Below are 19,184 nucleotides of genomic sequence, written 5' to 3'. Positions count from 1 at the left end.
GCTCTGTCCTGGGCGCTCTGCTCTCTCTTTTTCCTCTATACTACTTCACTCAGTGATCTCATCAGTTCTGATGAATCCAATGATCATTTCTATGTTGATGATACCCAAATCTACTTATTCAGCCCTAACCTTTCTGCTAACACTTCCAATTACCTATTAGACATCTCAAACTGGATATCCTATAGACTTCCTGAACTCAACATGCCTAAAACTGAACTTATTACCTTCCCCCAAAAAACTCTCCCTTTCAAACTTCCATTATTTCTGTTGAGGGTACCACTATCTTCCTACTTACTGAGGCTTGCAAACCAGGTGTCATCCTCAACTCCTGTCTCTTACTTCCAAAATCTACTTTCTTGCCAAGGTCTGTTAATTTTCTTTATCACATCTCTTATGTATGACTTTCTTTTCTCTGACATTGCCACTATCCTGATGTATCTGAGTCATGCCTAACATATTTCAACAGTCACTAGTCTGCCTGCCTCTAGTCTGTACCCACTCCATCCTTCACTTAGTTGTCCAAGAGATTTTCTTAAAACACAGATCTGCCCATGTCACCTCCACCCTTCAACTCTAGTGGATCCCTATCATCTTCAGAATTAAATTTAAAATCCTGTTTGGCATTCAAAGACCTTCACGCCCCTCCATCTCCTCATATCTTATACCCCACCGCACTCTGCAGTTCAGTGACACTGGTCTCCTTGCTCTTCCTCAAACAAGACACTTGACCTCCTGACTCCAGGCATTTTCATTGGCTGGCCCTCACACCTGGAATGTTTTCCCTTCTCATCTCTGCGTCCAAGTTTCTATGGCTTCTTTCAAGAAGTTAAAATCTCACTTTCTATAGGAAGCTTTTCCTGATTTCCCCTAATGCTAGTGCCTTCCCTCTATTGATTACTTCCCATTTATATAGTTTGTCTGTACATAGTTGTTTGCATATTGTCCCTCCTGTTAAGATAGTGAGCTCCTTGAAAACAACAACCATCTTTTTATACTTCTTTGTAACCCCCGAGTTTATTCAGCACAGTGTCTAACAAATAGCAGGCACTTAATAAACTTTTATTGACTTACTGACTCCAGTTTACTTTCCTTCTTTTCTCAAGAAGCTCAATACTTGGATCATAGTTTCTTTCTTCTGTCTGATCCTTGTCCTCAAATTTGGGGACTTCAATATACAAGTTAACGTCTCCTCAACTCCTGAAACACTCACAGGAATGCTCTAAGATTTAGCCATTATCTTTGACGGAGTCATCTTCATTATGCTGAACTTTACAATTCCCATCACAATCTCTTCTAATCACATCTTTCCCTAATTCTAGACCCTACAACCGAGAGGCAGAGCCAACACGGTGGAGTGAGAGCAGCTACTCATCTAAGTTCTAAGACAAACTTCTTCAGATATCTCTAAAAAGAGAATCTGAACAAATTTTAGAGTGGCAGAATAGGAGACAGAGTGTAGCAGATTTCCAACTCAGGACAGACTGGAAGGTATCAATGGTAAAGATCTGTTGCATGGGGCTAGAGGAGTAGCACTGCAGAATCTTAAACATATCAGTCAAGGACGAAAGTCCAGTGGAACTGAGTGAGAGAGAACCGCAGAACTCCAGGTAACTGCAGCAGCTACTCCTGAGAATATCAACCCACAGATTAAATGTCTGTAAACCACCTACTTGAACTTCTGGGAGCCAAGATGGTGGAGTGATCAGTAATTGCTATTGCCCTACCCTTGTTGACCCTGAAAAACCCTGAGACTATCTCCCCAGGAAAAATACTGGAAATAGTGGGATCAGTCAAAGAGGTAAACAGTCTCTTAACCCGTGAGGCTAGAAAAATCGCAAAATCACAAAATTCCTCTTGCTGTGGCTGAAGGGGACCAGTGCAGGACCAGAGCTGTCCCAGACAGCTCCAACTCAGTAAACTGGGAGAAGAGATCTGGAGCCCCAAGGGGGGTGGAGTCCATGGTCATTAACACCAGGATCCCAAGCCTGCCTCAGCACAGCCAAGGGAGTTGGGGGGACAATAGCACAAATGGGGTTCACCAACCACTGAGCCTGCCTGTGTTCAGGAGAGGAGACCTCTTGTGGCTAGACCACCCCTCCCCCCACATCTCACACAGTGAGCTCCAGGGTAACTCAGGGAAACACAGAAAGACTTCACCTGGCCTCTGCTTTGCCACATCAGCCAGCTCAGCACCAGGTAAGCTACAGCATTCTAGCTTCTAGCTGAAAGAATCATACAAACCCTCAAGATCTAAGCACAAGAACTGTGGGAACAGAGCCCCCTGTGTCCCAAAAGCAGAGATCCACTTTAAAAGCCAGGAAAAGAGTGATCATCATGAGCAAAAAGCAAACCAGAAAAAATAAGACCACAGAATCTTTCTATGGGGACAAAGACCAAAGAGGTCAGCATTGAAACTGTACTCCCATCTGAAATTTCAGAAGGGAATATGAACTGGTCTCAAGCCTAAAGAGCATTTTGGAAGAATTCAAGAAGGATTTTAAAAGCCAAAATAGGGAAGTAAAAGAAAAACTGGCCAATGATTTTAAAAACATGAAAAAAGAAATCACAGAAGAAATGAAAACTGGACAAATGGAAAAGGAAGCACAAAACCTAACTGGGAAAATTGGAACTAGAAAAGAAAGTACAAAAACCACCTGGAGAAAATAACACTTTAAACGGAACAATTGAATTGATCAGATGGAAAAGGAGATGCAAAAGTTAACTGAAGAAAACAAACAATTTGTTAAAAATTAGAATTGGGCAAGTAGAAGCTAATGACTCTATGAGACATCAAGAATCAGTAAGACAGAATCTAAAGAATGAAAAGATAGAAGAGAATGTAAAATATCTCATTGGAAAAACAACTGACCTGGAAAATAGGCTGTTTAACCTCTAGTCCCTAAAATCCTGCTCTAGCTGCACTTTTTAAAATTTACAGTCTTGCTCTTACAGTTATACAATTAAGATATACGATGACCTATGTCCTGGATTTCTTTGCCACACTATAGTCATATTGTTGCAAGTGAAATTGATGTCTTTTTTTTATTATTTTATTTGCTTTCAGTGTTCTACAATCACTTCCATGTATCTTCGATTTTTTTCCCCTCCCTCCCCCTTCTTCCCCCCTCCCCCTCCACTCCATCTCTGAGACGGCATACAATTTTATATAGGTTCTACACATACATTCCTATTAAATACATTTTCACCTTAGTCATGTTGCATAGAAGAATTAAAATGAATGGAAGAAATCATAAAACAAAACATAATACAGAAAATGTTCTGCTTCATTCTGTGATCAAATTCCATAGTTCTTTCTCTGGATGTGGAAAGCATTTTGCCTTAAGAGACCCCTGGGAATTTTTTAAGTCCTTGCATTGCAATTAAGTACTAGGTCTACTAGAAAAATTCCTCGCACACTGTGGTTGTTGCTATGTACGAAGTTCTCCTGGTTCTGTTCCTTTCACTTGCAAGTGAAATTTAACAAAAGGGTAAACTAAGGCACATTTCTCTGAACAAGGTTATGGTTTGTTAGCAGGGGCACTATCAGCAAAGAAGCAGGTCTATGGTTTGCCTCAGTTTCCAGCCAAAGACCCAGATTTGAAGATGCAGCTCATTTTCATAAGCATAGAACAAAAGACACAGCAGAAATATAATTGGTTATGGAATTAGCAACATCATGGGGTTGAGGGATCATAGTTGATTATATTAAGGAAAATAGGCATGAACACGTGGGAAGATGGCTACCTTTCCCTGTCTCAGAGGAATGCTTGTTGAATTTATGAGGCCCAGCTGCATCCTGAGGTCACTAACTATGAACGAGGAGAGGCAGACTCATCAGTGCCTGAGAATTAGATAAAACCACCTCTAACTGGCAAGGATGAAACTAAAGATGGGACACAGTCAATTTGTTTGTGCCCAAGGATAACAGACAAACGCCATGCAGTTCAGGAGCTGAAGTCATGACAGGGGACAAGGTATTGAGACAACAGTTCCCTTAGCTCAGAGTTTTAACAGTAGTTGTGAGAGAGCTTAAAACTTTGACATCTAGCTCGGAGAGAGTGGCTGAGTTTTGCACTCATGAGCTTCTTCACTCAGAGACAAAGAAGAGGGCTTAGGTTTGTTACATAAAATACAGAATATGGTTACAGAATAGTATCAATTACAGAGTGAAATAAATATGAAGTATAGGATCAAACTTACAGAATAAAATCACTTATGGAGTAAAATAAAATAGAAAATACATGAGCAATGTCTAATTTTGAAATGTCCTGTCATTTCTCATTCTTTCCTCACTGTCTGGCCTTCCTCTCAAGCAGCTGAACAATGCAGTGCCAAATGGGTCCATTACAAATCCATGTCGTCTAATCTCAGGGGAACCTTCACTGCTGCATGAGAATCCTTTTAGTCTTCCCTGATTGACTACATCACTCCCAAAACAGCTCTTTCACTCATCAAGGCCCTTCACCTCCCACATGGAATACTAAGGTCAAGAACTGCTAACCCCCTCATCTTCCTTGCTCAAAACCCCTCTAAATATTCATCCTCCCTTCCCCTATTCCTGTCTCTTAGGAAGAGATAACTTCATTTCTTGCAAAAAAGGGAACAAACCAAGGAGGAGCCAAGATGGCACAGAAAAGGCAGGTACTCACCTGAGCTCTCTTCAAACTCCTCCAAACAACTTTAAATAATGCTTCAAAACAATTTCTGGAGTGGCAGAACCCCCAAAAGAACATGGTGAAAAATTTTGCAGCCTAAGACAAGTTAGAAGGTCAGCAGGAAAGGTCTGTTGCATCAGGATAGAATGGAGCAGGCTACACCCTAGCAAACCAGCAACAGACCTTAGGGGTGACTGAATCAGCGGTGGCAGTGGTGGTTTCTAGTCTTCTCAGGCCAAAGATGGAAAGGGGGTCGGAAGGAAATTACAGAGGTATCTTTGCTGGCACGGAGAGCAGGATTCTGTTGCACTGCTCATATCTGGATCTGGTTTGCTGTCCTAGGGTAAAGAGGAGCACTAGCACACCACAGCTTGTGGCCACAGAGAGTTGGGACCCTGTCACAGTTCCAGGATGGAAAAGAAATGCTTATGGTCACTCAAAGACCAAAGCACACGCCAGGAGATTTAGGAAACACACTTCTCCTTAGATTAAACCACCTTGGGAGAACTGAAAACTTGCAGGTTCCCAGAATTATCTCTGAAAACCGCTGCACAAAAGACCTGAAGCTTGAAACAGTACCCCCTCTACCACGGAAGCAAAACCCACTTTAGCACAGAGTTAAAAGTCACAGAATAGACTGGAAAAATGAGTGAACAGCAGAAAAAAATCCTGACTATAGAAAGTTACTATGGGAAGCGGGAAGATCAAAACACAAACTCAAAAGATAACAAAATCAAAACTGCTACATCCAAAGACTCAAAGAAAATATGAATCAGTCATAGGCCATGGAAGAGCTCAAAAGGGATTTTAAAAATCAGGTAAGAGAGGTAGAGGACAAATTGGGAAGAGAAATGAACGATGTAAGAAAATCAGGAAAAAAGCACCAACAGCTTGGTAAAGGCCAGGCACAAGAAAATAATGAAGAAAATAAGGCCAAAAAAAAAGGCCAAACCTACTTATGCTCTAGAGTTCAGTCTTTCTTATCTTTTTCAAGAGTCTGATCCATCCATTAATCCTTCTCCCATCACTTACCCCTCTGGTATCTCATCCTCAGTCTCTCTACAGGCTCCTTCCTCAGGATCTATAAATGTTTTCAGATGTATGGCATCCTTAAAACACTTTACTTGACCTTACCATTCCTTAAGTTATCAACACACATATTTTCCTCTCTTTGAGAGCTAAAGACCTAGAATCAATTACTCTTGGTGCTTCTATCCCATCACTCAGTTAAAACTCTCCATGGCTACCAACTATTTCTAAACTGCTAAATCCAATGGCCTTTTCTCAACCTCCTTAATCTCTCTCAAATTTCTGATATTGTGAACCAAACCCTCCCCCAGATATTCTCTCCCTTGGCTTTTAGGACAGCTGGTTCTCCTCCCATCTGTCTTCTTTGCTGGATTATCCACATTCTGTCCCCTTAGTATGATGGTCCACCTGCACTCTTTTTAAATGATCTCATCAGCTGCCATGAGTTTCAGTCTTATCTCTCTCCACGTTATTCCCAAATCTATATATCTCTCTGAACTCTAGTCCTGCATCAGTAACTGCACATTGGATATCCCCATAGGCAGTTCAAGTTCAATATATCCAAAATGGAGAACTCACTAGTTCTCCAAATTTCCCTATTTTTGTTGAGAGCATTATTATCCTTTTAGTCACCCAAGTTAATCATTTCAATTACCCTTATTCTCTTCTTACTCTCTATATCCAATGAGTTGCCAAATTGTGTTCATGGTTTTTACAACCCCTGTCTCTGGTCAATAAAGAATTTATCTACACTCAGAAGAATCTATGATTATTTCCTCAGTTAAGGAGCATTCACTCCCCACCCCCCAGACAATGATTCCAAGGCTGCTCATTTTATGCAACTGTTGTTCATGTTCTCTTCAAAGTTTGGCACATGGAGTCCAATCAATGTGCTCAAAGTCTTTCTTGCTTTCTCCCAAGACTGTAAAAGTACCAATGGAGAATTATGTCCATCCTACAATCTTGCCACGTGACCAGCCCATCTTCTCTTCCCTTTATATAGTTCTATGACAATATCCTTTACTCCTGCTATTATCTGAAATTCTTTACTGGTTATATACTATAACCTGTTCCTACCTATCATATATCTCTCCACTAACCTCCATTTCTAGCTCAAAGGCAATAATGTTCTAAGTTTTGCTCTCATGCAGCAACACTCGTAAAGTACTAGTATTGAAATGATTATCCGCACATTCATCCAATATTTACTGATTGCCTACATACAAAGTACTTTGATACTACAGAGAGGATTAAAAGATATAAAATAAGGGAGTTGGACTAGGTGATCTCTAACTTCCTATGAATAAAATATAATTGATAGCCTCAAGAAGGTAGAAAGACAATACAGAAATGGCTACAGTTATATGTTAAAGGCAGCAGGGGATAGATCACTCACAAGAGTGGTATACATGCACATATGCACACACACGAAGGCAAAGCTACATTCAAGATGTGGCTTTGAGTTGGACCTTAAAGGATGAGTCCAATTTCAGCAGGATGATTTGGGGGGAAGCATGTTTTAAGTAAAGAGAATGGCATGAGCAAAGGTATAAAGGTAAGAAAGTTATGTATGTGAAATGAAGATACTGTGTATCCATGGATAGCCACCTCTCCCTCATCTGTAAAATGGGAATATTAATAAATGCATCACACCCACCTCACAGGGATGCTGTTATGAGGAAAATTACTTGTACATCTTCAAGCATGTAACTATTGCCCAATTTGTCTGAAATATAGGATACACACACACACACACACACACACACACACACACACACACACACACACACACACACACACACACACACACGAGTTCTGAGAGTTCAGGTGAACCAGGAATGAGTCTGCACTGTTTGGGAGACTGTGGAAGGGAAGACCACTGAAGACCAGTAAGTAGGGAAGTGATTCTGTCAAAGTTCTATTGTTCTCTATATATTGTTCAAAGTTTTAGAGAATAGAATGGAACACAAAGAAACTAGGTCAGGAAAGACACATGACTATGTCAAGAAAGACGTAAGCTTAAAGAAAGGGGTAGATGCAAGAGAATTAAGAAATGAGAAAATGGTAGCACTGAAATGTTTATCAATTATCAGCTCTTGCAAAGAGAAATTTATTTCTGAGGGAAGTCTAATAAACCTTAGAACATGTCATGTTATTCACTCCACTGTACTAGCATTCATGTTCTTCCCCACTCGGTATTAAATCATACTTTCTCCCCTCCAGCTAAACTTCTGTTGTTTGATCATTTTTCAGTTATCTGACTTTTTATGACCCCATTTGGGGTTTTCTTCGCAAAGATAATAGAGTGGTTTGCCATTTCCTTCTCCAATTTATTTCACAGATGAGGAAACTCAGGCAAACAGGGTTAAATGACTTGCCCAGGGTCACATAGCTAGTAAGGTCTCAGGTCTCTCTGACTCTAGGCCCAGCATTCTACCTACTGTGCCACCTAGCTGCCCACCTAAACTCTATCCATTCGTTAAGATCTGGGTCAAGCCCCAGCTACCCCATAAACTTTCCTTAAGTAATTCAGACCTTATTGATTTCCTCTTTTATCAACTCTTACAGCATTTAGATGTTATACTATATAATGTAGCACTAAATTACAAGATTTTTCATAGAATATTTGTGCCCTTTAGTAACACAATTGGGGTACGATAAAAGCAATCTATAAAATGCATTTAAAAGAACATTTATTCTCCTTCAGGACAACTACATGACACAACTGAACAAAAGTAGATTATTTCATATACTAAAACAAAACGAAAAGTTCATCTTACAGAAAGTGAACTGTTCAAATGATGGCAGAATTAAATACACCTCAGACATAAGGTGACAATAAACAACTTATTACTTAAGGATTATTGATTGTTTCTATAATATCTACAATCTAATAATAAACCTAAGCATTTATTAAGTTTCTACTATGTGTCAGGCACTGGGAGTATAAAGCTAAAACAAACAGTCTCTGCTCTCAGTGAATTTACATTCTATAGAGGAATATGAATACATACTGCACTCATAGCTCTTTGCAATAGACTTATCTCCATCTTAAAAGTTCACAGAAACTCACAAACTGGCTCACCCCTTGCACCTAATCTTCTATGTCAGAAAATACTTCACTCACTCAGAATTGTGATACAAACACCACACTAGACTGATAAAAGCTAAATATGTCTTTTTACTAATCAAACACTAAATCTGCCTCTTAATACTAAAGGCTATTGTACCACATAACAGTGGCTCTCAAACTTTTTGATCTCAGAAACAGTTTAGATTCTTTAAAACCAAGGATTCCCCCAAGTATATGAATAAACAGTTCTCAAAAGAACTGCAAAACCTCAAAAAATAATGCTCTAAATCACCAAGGAGAGATGCAAATCAAAAAAACCCTGAAGTTTTCCCCTCACCCTGCAAACTGGCAAAAATGACAAAAAATGGCAACACTTAATGTTGAGAAGGGTTGCGGAAAGAGAGGCACACTGACACATTGTTGGTGAAGCTGTGAAGTGGTACAACCATTTTGGAAAGCAATCTGAAACTTATGCAAATAAGGTGCTTAAAATGACCATACCCTATGAACTCTCTAGAGACTCCATTACTGGGCTTATGCTCCAAGGAAGATACTGGTAAGAAGAAAATTCTGATTCTCCAAAATATTTATAGCAGTATTTTTTGTGACAGCTAAGAAATGGAAACAAACTAGGTGCCCTTCAAGTGGGGAATGGCTAAACAAATTGTGGTACATGAATGTGATGAACGCAGAGAAGCACCAAAAGATCCATATGAACAGATGCAGTGACACAAGCACAGCCAAGAAAACAACATACACAATAACAGTCTAAATAGAAAGAACAATGGCACATCAAAAAGTCAAAAGTAAATAAAATTATAACGATCAAGTGCTATTTGAATGAAGAGATATGAAAAGATGGGAAGTCCACAGGGGCTACACACTGCATGTGTTTTCAGACTTCTTCAATTTTTGTTCAGTTGTGCTTACTTTTTTTCCCTCTCTTAAAAAACTATCACATGGGATGGCTCTCAGGGAGGAAGAGGGAGAAAAATATGTAGAATACTATGGTGACATAAAAGACACAAAACATTAATAAAAATTTATTTTAAAAAGTAAGTAAAAAGATCAAGGACTCCAAAGAGTTTTTACATGTGGGTTTTTCTACTGATAGTTACTATATTAGAAATTAGAACACCTTAGTATTATTACGAAAATAATTTTGACATCATAGACCTTTCCCCTTCCAAAAGAATCTCAGGGATCCCCCAGGAGTACCTAGGACCACACACTTTGAGAAATGATGCTACTGACAAGACTGGAATTTAGTATTGGTTTCTATAATTTAAGAAGGATATCACATAGATAATGCAAATTATGTCCAAAAAAGGAATTCCTACTTCCCCCCAAACCTCTCTCTCCTCCAACCTACCAATTTCTGTTGATGACTCCACCAACCTTCTAATCACTCAGGTTTATAACTCTGGAGGTTTCCCTTTCCCTTCAACCCATACATCCAATTAGTTTTCAAGTCCTGTTGAAGAGTGGCATTCAGGGAAACTAATGACTTTATGAGAAGCCAAGAAATTACAAAACAAAACCAAAAAAATGAAAAAATAGAAGACAATGTGAAATATCTCAATGGAAAAACAACTGACCTGGAAAATAGATCCAGGAGAGATAATTTAAAAATTACTGGTCTACCTGAAAACTATGATGAAATAATGAGCCTAGACATCATCTTCCAAGAAATTATCAAGGAAATCTGCCCTGACATTCTAGAACCAGAGGGTAAAATAGAAATAGAAAGAATTCACTGATCACCTCCTGAAAGAGATTGAAAAGGAAAACTCCTAGGAATATTGTAGCCAAATTCCAGAGTTCAAAGGTCAAGGAGAAAATATTATAAGCCGCCAGAAAGAAACAATTCAAGTATTGTGGAAATACAATCAGGATAACAGGATTTAGCAGCTTCTACACTAAGGGATCAAAGAGCTTGGAATATGGTATTTCAGAGGTCAAAGGAGATAAGATTAAAACCAAGAATCACCTAGCCAGCAAAACTGAGTATAATACTTCAGGGGAAAAAATGGAATTCCAATGAAATAGAAGACTTCCAAGCATTCTTGTTGAAAAGACAAGAGCTTAATAGAAAATTTGACTTTCAAATACAAGAATCAAGAGAAGCATGAAAAGGTAAACAGGAAAGGGAAGCCTTAAGGAACTCATTACAGTTGAACTGTTTACATTCCTACATAGAAAGATGTTATTTGTAATTCATGAGACTTGTTTCAGAATCAGGGTAGTTAGAGGGAAAATATATATTTTTGCTTGTTTTCTCCATCAGGGTGGGTGGGGAGGGAGGGAGAGAATAGCTTTAAGGATGAATGTTAAAAATTGTTTTAGCATGCAACTGGAAATTAAGCTATACAGGCAATGGAATAGAGAAATCTACGCTGCCCTACAGGAAAATAGAGGGGAAGGAGGATGGAAGAAGGATGGGTAATAGAAGGGAGGACAGACTGGAGGCAGGGTGGATGATGTACATGGGGGGTGGGGAGAGATAGAATTCAAATTCTTGTGGAAGCGAATGTTAAGAACTGAAAATAAATTATATATTAAAAAAAGAAATAAGGAGATGGACTATAGGAATTTTTTAGGATCACACAAACTTTGCATGTTTTTTTTCAGATGTGTTCAACTCTTCGTGAACCCATTTGAGGTTTTCTTGGCAAAGATAATGGAGCTGTTTGCCATTTCCTTCTCCAGTTCATTTTACAGATGAGGAAACTGAGGTAAACAAGGTTAACTGGCTTGCCCAGGGTCACACAGCCAGTAAGTGTCTGAGAGATGAGTGTTCCTGACTTGAGGGCTGGTACTCTATCCATCTGGCTGCCCTTTGTACAAGACAACTAAACTGGAGCCTTTAATCTCACATACTTACCAAGCTTATGACCTTCCCAGGGGGCTCTCAAATTGTCCTGATGGAACTTCAAAAAGCAAAATTCTCTCCTACTCTCAAAGAAGTCCCTTCTACATTCTCATGTCCAATTAGAACAGACTTTTGGGGCTTGAGTCTAAAAAACGATTCCTTTTTCTGGCAAAGGAAGCAAGTACATCTTGCTTCTTTCAGCTCTTCATGTAGACATATATGGATCTAATGTATGGGATTAACTATCAGATTATTTTTTGCTATTTCCCTCCAAGTCAGCATATTTTCCCCCCTTGGCTTACATTTTGGGAGGGGGAAAAGTGAAACACTTTTGTTGCCTCCAAGTAGGACTCTGAGATGTTTCTAGGCTCCTTCTGAACATTTTAGCTGCTTAGTGACTATTTTAACAAAAGTCCAACATCTTTTCCTAAACATCTTCATTAGTTGAGTGTCAGCTTATTCTATTTGCCATGAGCAGTCAGTGGAAGTCATTGATTTAATTTTAATTTAATTTAAGCAGTTTGTCCCATCAGCACAATTCCAAATCAGTTTTCTTTCTTTATCCAGCTTTACCCATGGAACAACTCCTGAGGTCATTCTCAATCAAGGAGACTAAAGAACTCTGGCCCCTCAGTATGGAAATTGGGGTGGGGACAATACCATGTAACAAGGATCTATAATGTAAGGCAGCATCACAGTCATACTTTGTAGGAGGCGGGGAGAACACAGTGAACTTCTATGATGGTATCTCTTCCCCTGTTTGCCTTGTAAGCCAAGATCATTAGCACTCACTGTAAGTGTGAAATCTCTTAGACTGAACCATGTGACTGATTTGACTGTATTCCTATGATATTTTTCTGCCTAGCACTAAATGTTAAATATAATTTCAGGGCAAAACTAGTGTTTTCAGTGGAGCTGATGAGGCTGTACAACTGAAATCACACAAACTCTTCAAGGCAGGGTTATCAACGGACGTTTTAAATGTGAAACAGAACAAGTTCTTTCTTTTCTAAATGATTCTGATGTCAGTCACTGAGATTTGCATGAATTTTTACATTTTTAGGGGGCATGGAAGATGGTAGGAAGAATGTGGTGGTGGTGTTTCCTTTTTTAAACAAATTCTAAGCATGTTTAAAACTAGCAAGATTATAGCACATTACAAGAAAATAACGCGTCGGAATAAAACAAGACTATCAACCTACCTTTAATGCTTTCAAGAAGACATGAGTATGAGGTGTGATCGCTGAGAACACGAATACAGAAAACATGCTTTTATTTACAAGAGTTGTCTCTCTTTCTTAAGGATATCTAGGCTGCATTTGTTACAGTTCTACTCTGCAATCACAGATTTCTGATACACTGTTTCCTATTAATCAGAAAGGCTTTTCAAGCTCATGTAAGGATGGACTTTTTTAAAAAAGAGATTCTGGTTTGTTTAAACCGTTTCATGTTAATTGCCTGCATACATACTTCTTTTTTTCCAAATTATAATTATGGTTTTTGTATGGTGATGCTGTCCTTTGTATCATGTGAAGAAAGGGCATAGCTAAAGAAATGCAACCCAAAAGAAGATATCAGCTCTATAGAATTTTGATCTAACCTCTATTACAAACTTTCTAGAACTGGAGGCAGGACCTGAGGTCTCCTGAGCTTTACAGTTATTTTCAACCTTGATCAAAGTTAGGTACGTTTAACTTCACAAGTAAATGTGATTATTGCACAACCTTACTTCATTATCTGTAGCTGATTCTCAATCACTATTTTTAAGAAGGACAGGTTCATGGGAAGGTATAGTATCACTTTTAAATGCATCTGTTCCTAAGAGAATTATCGGCAGGAATATATAATTTACCTGCTTCTCTAACTACCTACTTACTGAAATTATTTTGAAGGGGCATTAGGAGTACAGTTACAGCAGGATCCCTTTATACTCTGGGCTTGTTCACATGTGTATAAGACCAACCATGTTGGAACAGTTTTTTGAGGTTCTATATTTTGGGGTATATGACTCGGGTTTGCAAGTAAGTACAGACTGTATGAACATTTATCAAGGAAGCTCTTAGGTACAGGCTAGATTACTTGGCCTCTGAGGTTCCTTCCAAATCTAAAATGCTATAATTCTAATTACTCTAAGATTCCGGCTCCCAATATATGAGATGGCTTATAACAATGACTTCAGTGAGAGGGTAACAAAGAGTTTTAAGTTCTCCCTATTCATATATACTTATATATAAATATCATATAAGTAATGAACTTAAGAACCTTGAATCTATTAGTAGAGATTTTTTTTTTAAATTAGACAAGATAAAATAAAAAAGTTGTGGACAAGTTAAACAATTAATACAATTTAAAATACAGCCTTGAGTCCTGGAATTCTCTTCTAAGATTATATTCATTATTGTTATTTATGAGAAGAACTGAGGAATGCCATCAGGCTGGTAAAAACTCTCATAGACCTAACAAAGCTATCTGGTAAATTATTTTATTTAATATCTTTCTTTCAAGATCCTCAATGCAATTTGTAGACCTTAATTTAATAATTTCTGAAGTAACCAAATTTGTGTTAAGAGAGCTAAATGCTATGTTCTCTCACCATTTCTATATATTCTAAAAACACCTATCTGTCTGACTACATAAGACTATAAGATCTAGAAAACAAGGTTACAAGAGGTAGGATGATACATACCTAATGTCACATAGAGCAGAGCAAGTTAGAAAAACATAGAATGAATCTTGTAGCAGAACCCTCTATGTTCCATGGATACAATCAAGCTAATCCACTCTAGATTTATGGCTTTGGAAAGCAAACCCAAGACCTCTAATAAAGAAAGTGTGTCCCAGTTAGTGTCACTACATCTGTGTAAATGGTGAGATGAAGTATTAAGCAAATTACTCAGTTGGCTACAATGAATGATTTTATTTTGTGCTATTATAATTCATCTGAATCCCTTCTCTTCAGGTCACTTCCCTGCTGCAACCCTTTGCCCACTCTATCCCCTAATACTTCTAGAATCTCAGCTCTCATGATATGACCTTCCAACCTTTAATATGGATCATTCACCTTTTCCACAAGGTCTTCCACCAGAACCAGAGAATAAGCTCACATACCCAAGAGGCACGATACAAGTCACTCACACCTTCCAACCTCATGGTCAAGCAGACCTTTTCTTGCTATTCTGTTCTTTGTAATGTGAATTAGTTTGCACCAACTTCTGACTACAACTGTATGGGTCCACTGGCACTACTCTCACTCTCTGGGCCTACTGAAATCATTCTCTAAGTACAGACTGGCTGCTAGAGAGTCTTGACTTCAGCATGAACCATGCTCTAAGGACTGTGCCCCCTTCTCTCTGTCCCCTCCCTTTTACTCGTTCAGCTATTATGGCTCATACTAATCAGAAAACATGGAAGAGGAATAATGCTTCTTGGTTTCTATGGGAGCTAGATATAACCATAATTAAAGTAATTTTCAAAGGAAAACACTCCCTATATGGTCTCTAAATGATGGGGAGCTATTAAAAAAAAAAAAAAAGGCCCAAGTATGGTAGAGTAATGAACAACTAGTTTTAATTTGAAGCTGACAAGTGAGATCTATGGTAGATCAAAAAATGTTCCCCCGTAGGTGTTCTTTCCCTTGTCTGTTCTTCCTCCTTAACTGCCCTTTGGTCAGTCCTATTATAATAACTTATCCTATTTTCCCTGACTCCATTACACCTCACATTTCATGCTACACACAAATGTCTGTCACTTTCTCTACTACCCAGTACTGATTGTTACTTTCCTCTTCCAAAACCTTCAAGGGCTTCCCATTTCCAGCCAGACAGAGTTCAAATGCCTCAGCCCTAGCATTCAAAGCCCTCTATAATTTGGTTCCAAACAATTTTTTTAGATGCAATAGTATGACAAAGTGGATAGAGAACTGGTGTCTAAGCTAGTGAGACCCAAGGTAAAGTTTTGCCATTGACAACTACAGTACTGGATATGTGACCCTGGGCAAATCACTTAAATCTCAGTATTCCCAGGTAACTCTCTAAGACTCTTAAGTTGCAGACCAAGTGCTCATCTTCACTGGTAGAGGAAATTTCCATTGCTCACATCAATGAAATCACAAATTCAGAACCATGCCCTCCCCAAAAGAAAATAACTGACATGATACTGTGCTTTGAGGTTTCTGAAGTGCTTTAATCACTTCTTACTGGATCATCACATCAGTCTCGGCAGGGAGGTATCATCATTACTCTTTTATATTCTCTGCATCCCTTCAAACTGGGCCACTCATCCTTTCCCAAACTTGCCCCACTTATTGCTAGCTCTATGCTTTGGCTGATGCTGTCCCAAATGCCTGGAATTAAGTGATCCTTACCCCAATTGCCCAACATAACGTGTTGAAATTTTGCTCAACCTTCAGGGCTAAGCAAAGGTACAACTGCCTTCATGAAACCTTCCTTGATTCCCCTAGAAATCATCTCTTCCATATGCATAGTATTTTGAACCTTTCCTATGTACTTATCATTCTCTATTTTGTATCATTGGTTTTTTGTGTGTGTACCTGTCATCTCCAGAGAGGGCAGGATCAAAGTCTTCTCTGAGTGTGTTATTTTGCACAACATCTAGCATAATATTCTACACATGATAAGATGAATAAGGACCTTAAGAAGCGGCTGAGGAACTGAATTAAGTTAAACTGTACAAGGCACAGAGTCTGTCTCTTCTACACTAGATAAAACTTCCATATTGTTTTACACAAATGTCACACACTTCACAGAACTCTAATGAATATGGAAAGGTCTCAATTATCCAAGGTTCATTAGGAAGGAAGGGGGTTAGTCTTCAGGAACACAACTTCTCTCTTCTGCTGATGAGCCAATATGTCACTTATTGGCCAATAAGTTCATTCACTCAATTAATAAAAAAAACATTCATTAAGTACCATATTACTGCTAATGAGAAGTTCTGATAAAAGGTTAAGTAAGGCAGAGGTGAAAGCAATTACACATACTGAGATTTGAAGTCTTTGGGAGCTGCTGACTCACATACTTCATACCTCCCATGACAACACAGAAATAAGACCTACCTATGATCACACGGGTGATGATGAGTACAATTTACAAAGATACGCCTAACGGAAGACTGCCTGACTTTGAGAGGACATGACATAACTCTGACTCACTCTTAGATAAGATCAAATTCATTAGAACAAGACTAGTAATTTCATAGGATGTATAAAGCTGCCATACAAATATAGTCAACCTTCCAAAAAAACGAAAAACAAAACTCTGGATGCTTAGGAATGAGGTATAACGGGGTTTATAGGGGTTTGGAGGCAATCATGAATCAGACCAGCTGACTGTACAAACTTAGAGTTATCTGGTTTCTAGACCTTTCAATACAAAACAGATTAAGGAGGTCCTGTAACTTTTCAATCAAAAGAAGTAAACATCTCACGATTAAAGGCCGAGCAGGTCCTATTTTCTTCTAAACATAGAAGACAACCTAGCTCACTAGGCTTTTACTATAGTGACTGTTCTTTCCTCCATAATCCCTGCTTCTAGTGAAACTGACTGTAGCACAATGCACTTCTCAAAATGTCCTTTGTCCATCCCTGAAAATGGAAGAAGTACATAAGAACCTTACCATATTTCTCTCATTGCAGCCTTTGGAAGGTGCTACTTATTTCAAAATTCAAACTATCATTTCTATTTAAATTTAGTTTTGTTTGTCTGCTCCTATTCCCAGACAATATTGTGCTGACTGTATCAAGCCCCAGTATACTGTAGAGCCTTTCAAATAATATTCATAATTACTCATAAGAATTCATCATGACAATCCACACAGGAAAAGTCAAGTGGATGAAGAATGCCTACTGTCTAGCCTCTTAAGTTGGTCTATCAGGACAGATGGATGGACAGATAGACAGATATAAATACAGAAATATCGACGGTGTGTGTGTGTGTGTGTGTGTGTGTGTGTGTGTGTGTGTGTAACCATGTGCATGTGTGCGTGTGCATGTGCGTGTGTGTGTGTGTGTAATGTCCATATCTATATCTATATAAATACAATCCGCTCCTATGCCCCCAGAAATATATCTTGGACTCTGCAGATGGACAATAAGTTAGGTCCAGAAGACAGCAGGAAAAATAGCAGAATGGACTGCATCTGGGAAACTATTCAACAATGTTGGGGCAGTGAGACAGCCCAGCAGATAGAGGGCCAGGCCTGGAGTCAGAAAGATTCATCCTCCGGAGTACAAATTTGGCCTCAGAAACCTACTAGCTGTGTGACCCTGGGCAAGTCACTTAATTGTTTTTGTCTCAGTTTCCTAATCTGCAAAATGAGCTAAGAAAGAAATGACAAACCACTGCCCTATCTTTATCAAGAAAACCCTAAGTGGTCTCACAAAGAGTCAGACATGATTTGAAATGACTCAACAATAAATTCAACAACTTCAAGTTTCTCTTTGAAACAAAAAAACCACCTTTTTAACATCAATATTTTTCTGATGATGTCATATAGTTGAGACTCATTGAATACTGCCATCTACAAAGAATCCAAATAGCAATACAAGAAATAGCAGTGCACATTGCTAGCGATGAACTATGAGACATGTGACAAGAGGTGGGCGGCCTGTCCAAATGGCACCTTGGTACCCACCTAATGCTAAAAGAACTGAAGGAAAATATCCAGCACATTAGGGGTACCCCCTGTGGAAAATATGAGAGAAGACACAGGTAAGAGTCACATAGGATGAGAAGGTATGGATGGCTCTAATCTATACCTTTGGACACAGTATCCACATAGATTAAATTAAAAATCTATTGCCATATTTAAATAAGGGCTAACATTCAAATATTCTCTTTTACAGCAGTGTGAATAAAACTGCTAGAAACTAACATAAATGCACTTCTCTCCATTTTTACACAACCTGCAAAAAGAATCCTAAGTGCTTTCCCAGATTCCTATGGTTAGTATCATGATGGAATTGGCATCAGTTTTGTCATTTGAGTCAGCCTGTGGGTCCTCTACCAACAACAAGGCCTGACTCAATAGAATGCATGCTATCTGTGAGACTCAGCTGGTCACAACAGCCTTTGAGCATTACCATAATGGCATGCCTGGCCATTCTGCCACAGTTCTGAAAAAGAGAATTATTGCAGTACACTGATTCTGATAAGCTAGGTACTACACAACAACTAAAAAGAAAGTAACCTTCTAGGTGTGTTAAAAATATTAAAGGAGGTAAGACCCCCCCTCCTCCCCCGCCACTGCACAGAAAAGGCTGAACCTATAGGGCATAGTTGACCACAATGCTATCATGAACACCAGTCTGCAATGAGGATGAACCATCTATCTGTAGAGGGGAGCTCAGCATGAGACAGAAAACAGTGAGAGGAAAAGCTATATACCTACATCTTTCCCAGGTTACATCTGGAGAATGAGTTGTTTATCAGTACAGAAAGAGAGGAATCTCTGGACCATACCCGGTCTGAAGAATTCTAAGGATTCTGGGAGGAAAACGAGATGAGGGGGACTCTGGTTTCAAATTTGCTAATTCAAA

General features: G+C 38.9%; 1 protein-coding gene across 4 annotated transcripts in view; it reads right to left on the bottom strand.

The window, feature by feature from the left end:
* Window positions 1–19,184, bottom strand: part of XRCC5 (X-ray repair cross complementing 5) — a 120,169-nt gene that overhangs the window by 44,578 nt on the left and 56,407 nt on the right. The window lies entirely within an intron of this gene.

The sequence above is a fragment of the Notamacropus eugenii genome, chromosome 6 (genome assembly GCF_028372415.1).
Source record: "Notamacropus eugenii isolate mMacEug1 chromosome 6, mMacEug1.pri_v2, whole genome shotgun sequence".
Lineage (NCBI taxonomy): Eukaryota > Metazoa > Chordata > Mammalia > Diprotodontia > Macropodidae > Notamacropus > Notamacropus eugenii.
The sequence above is the reverse complement of the archived record's forward strand: the minus strand, read 5'-3'. Positions and strand labels throughout refer to the sequence as shown.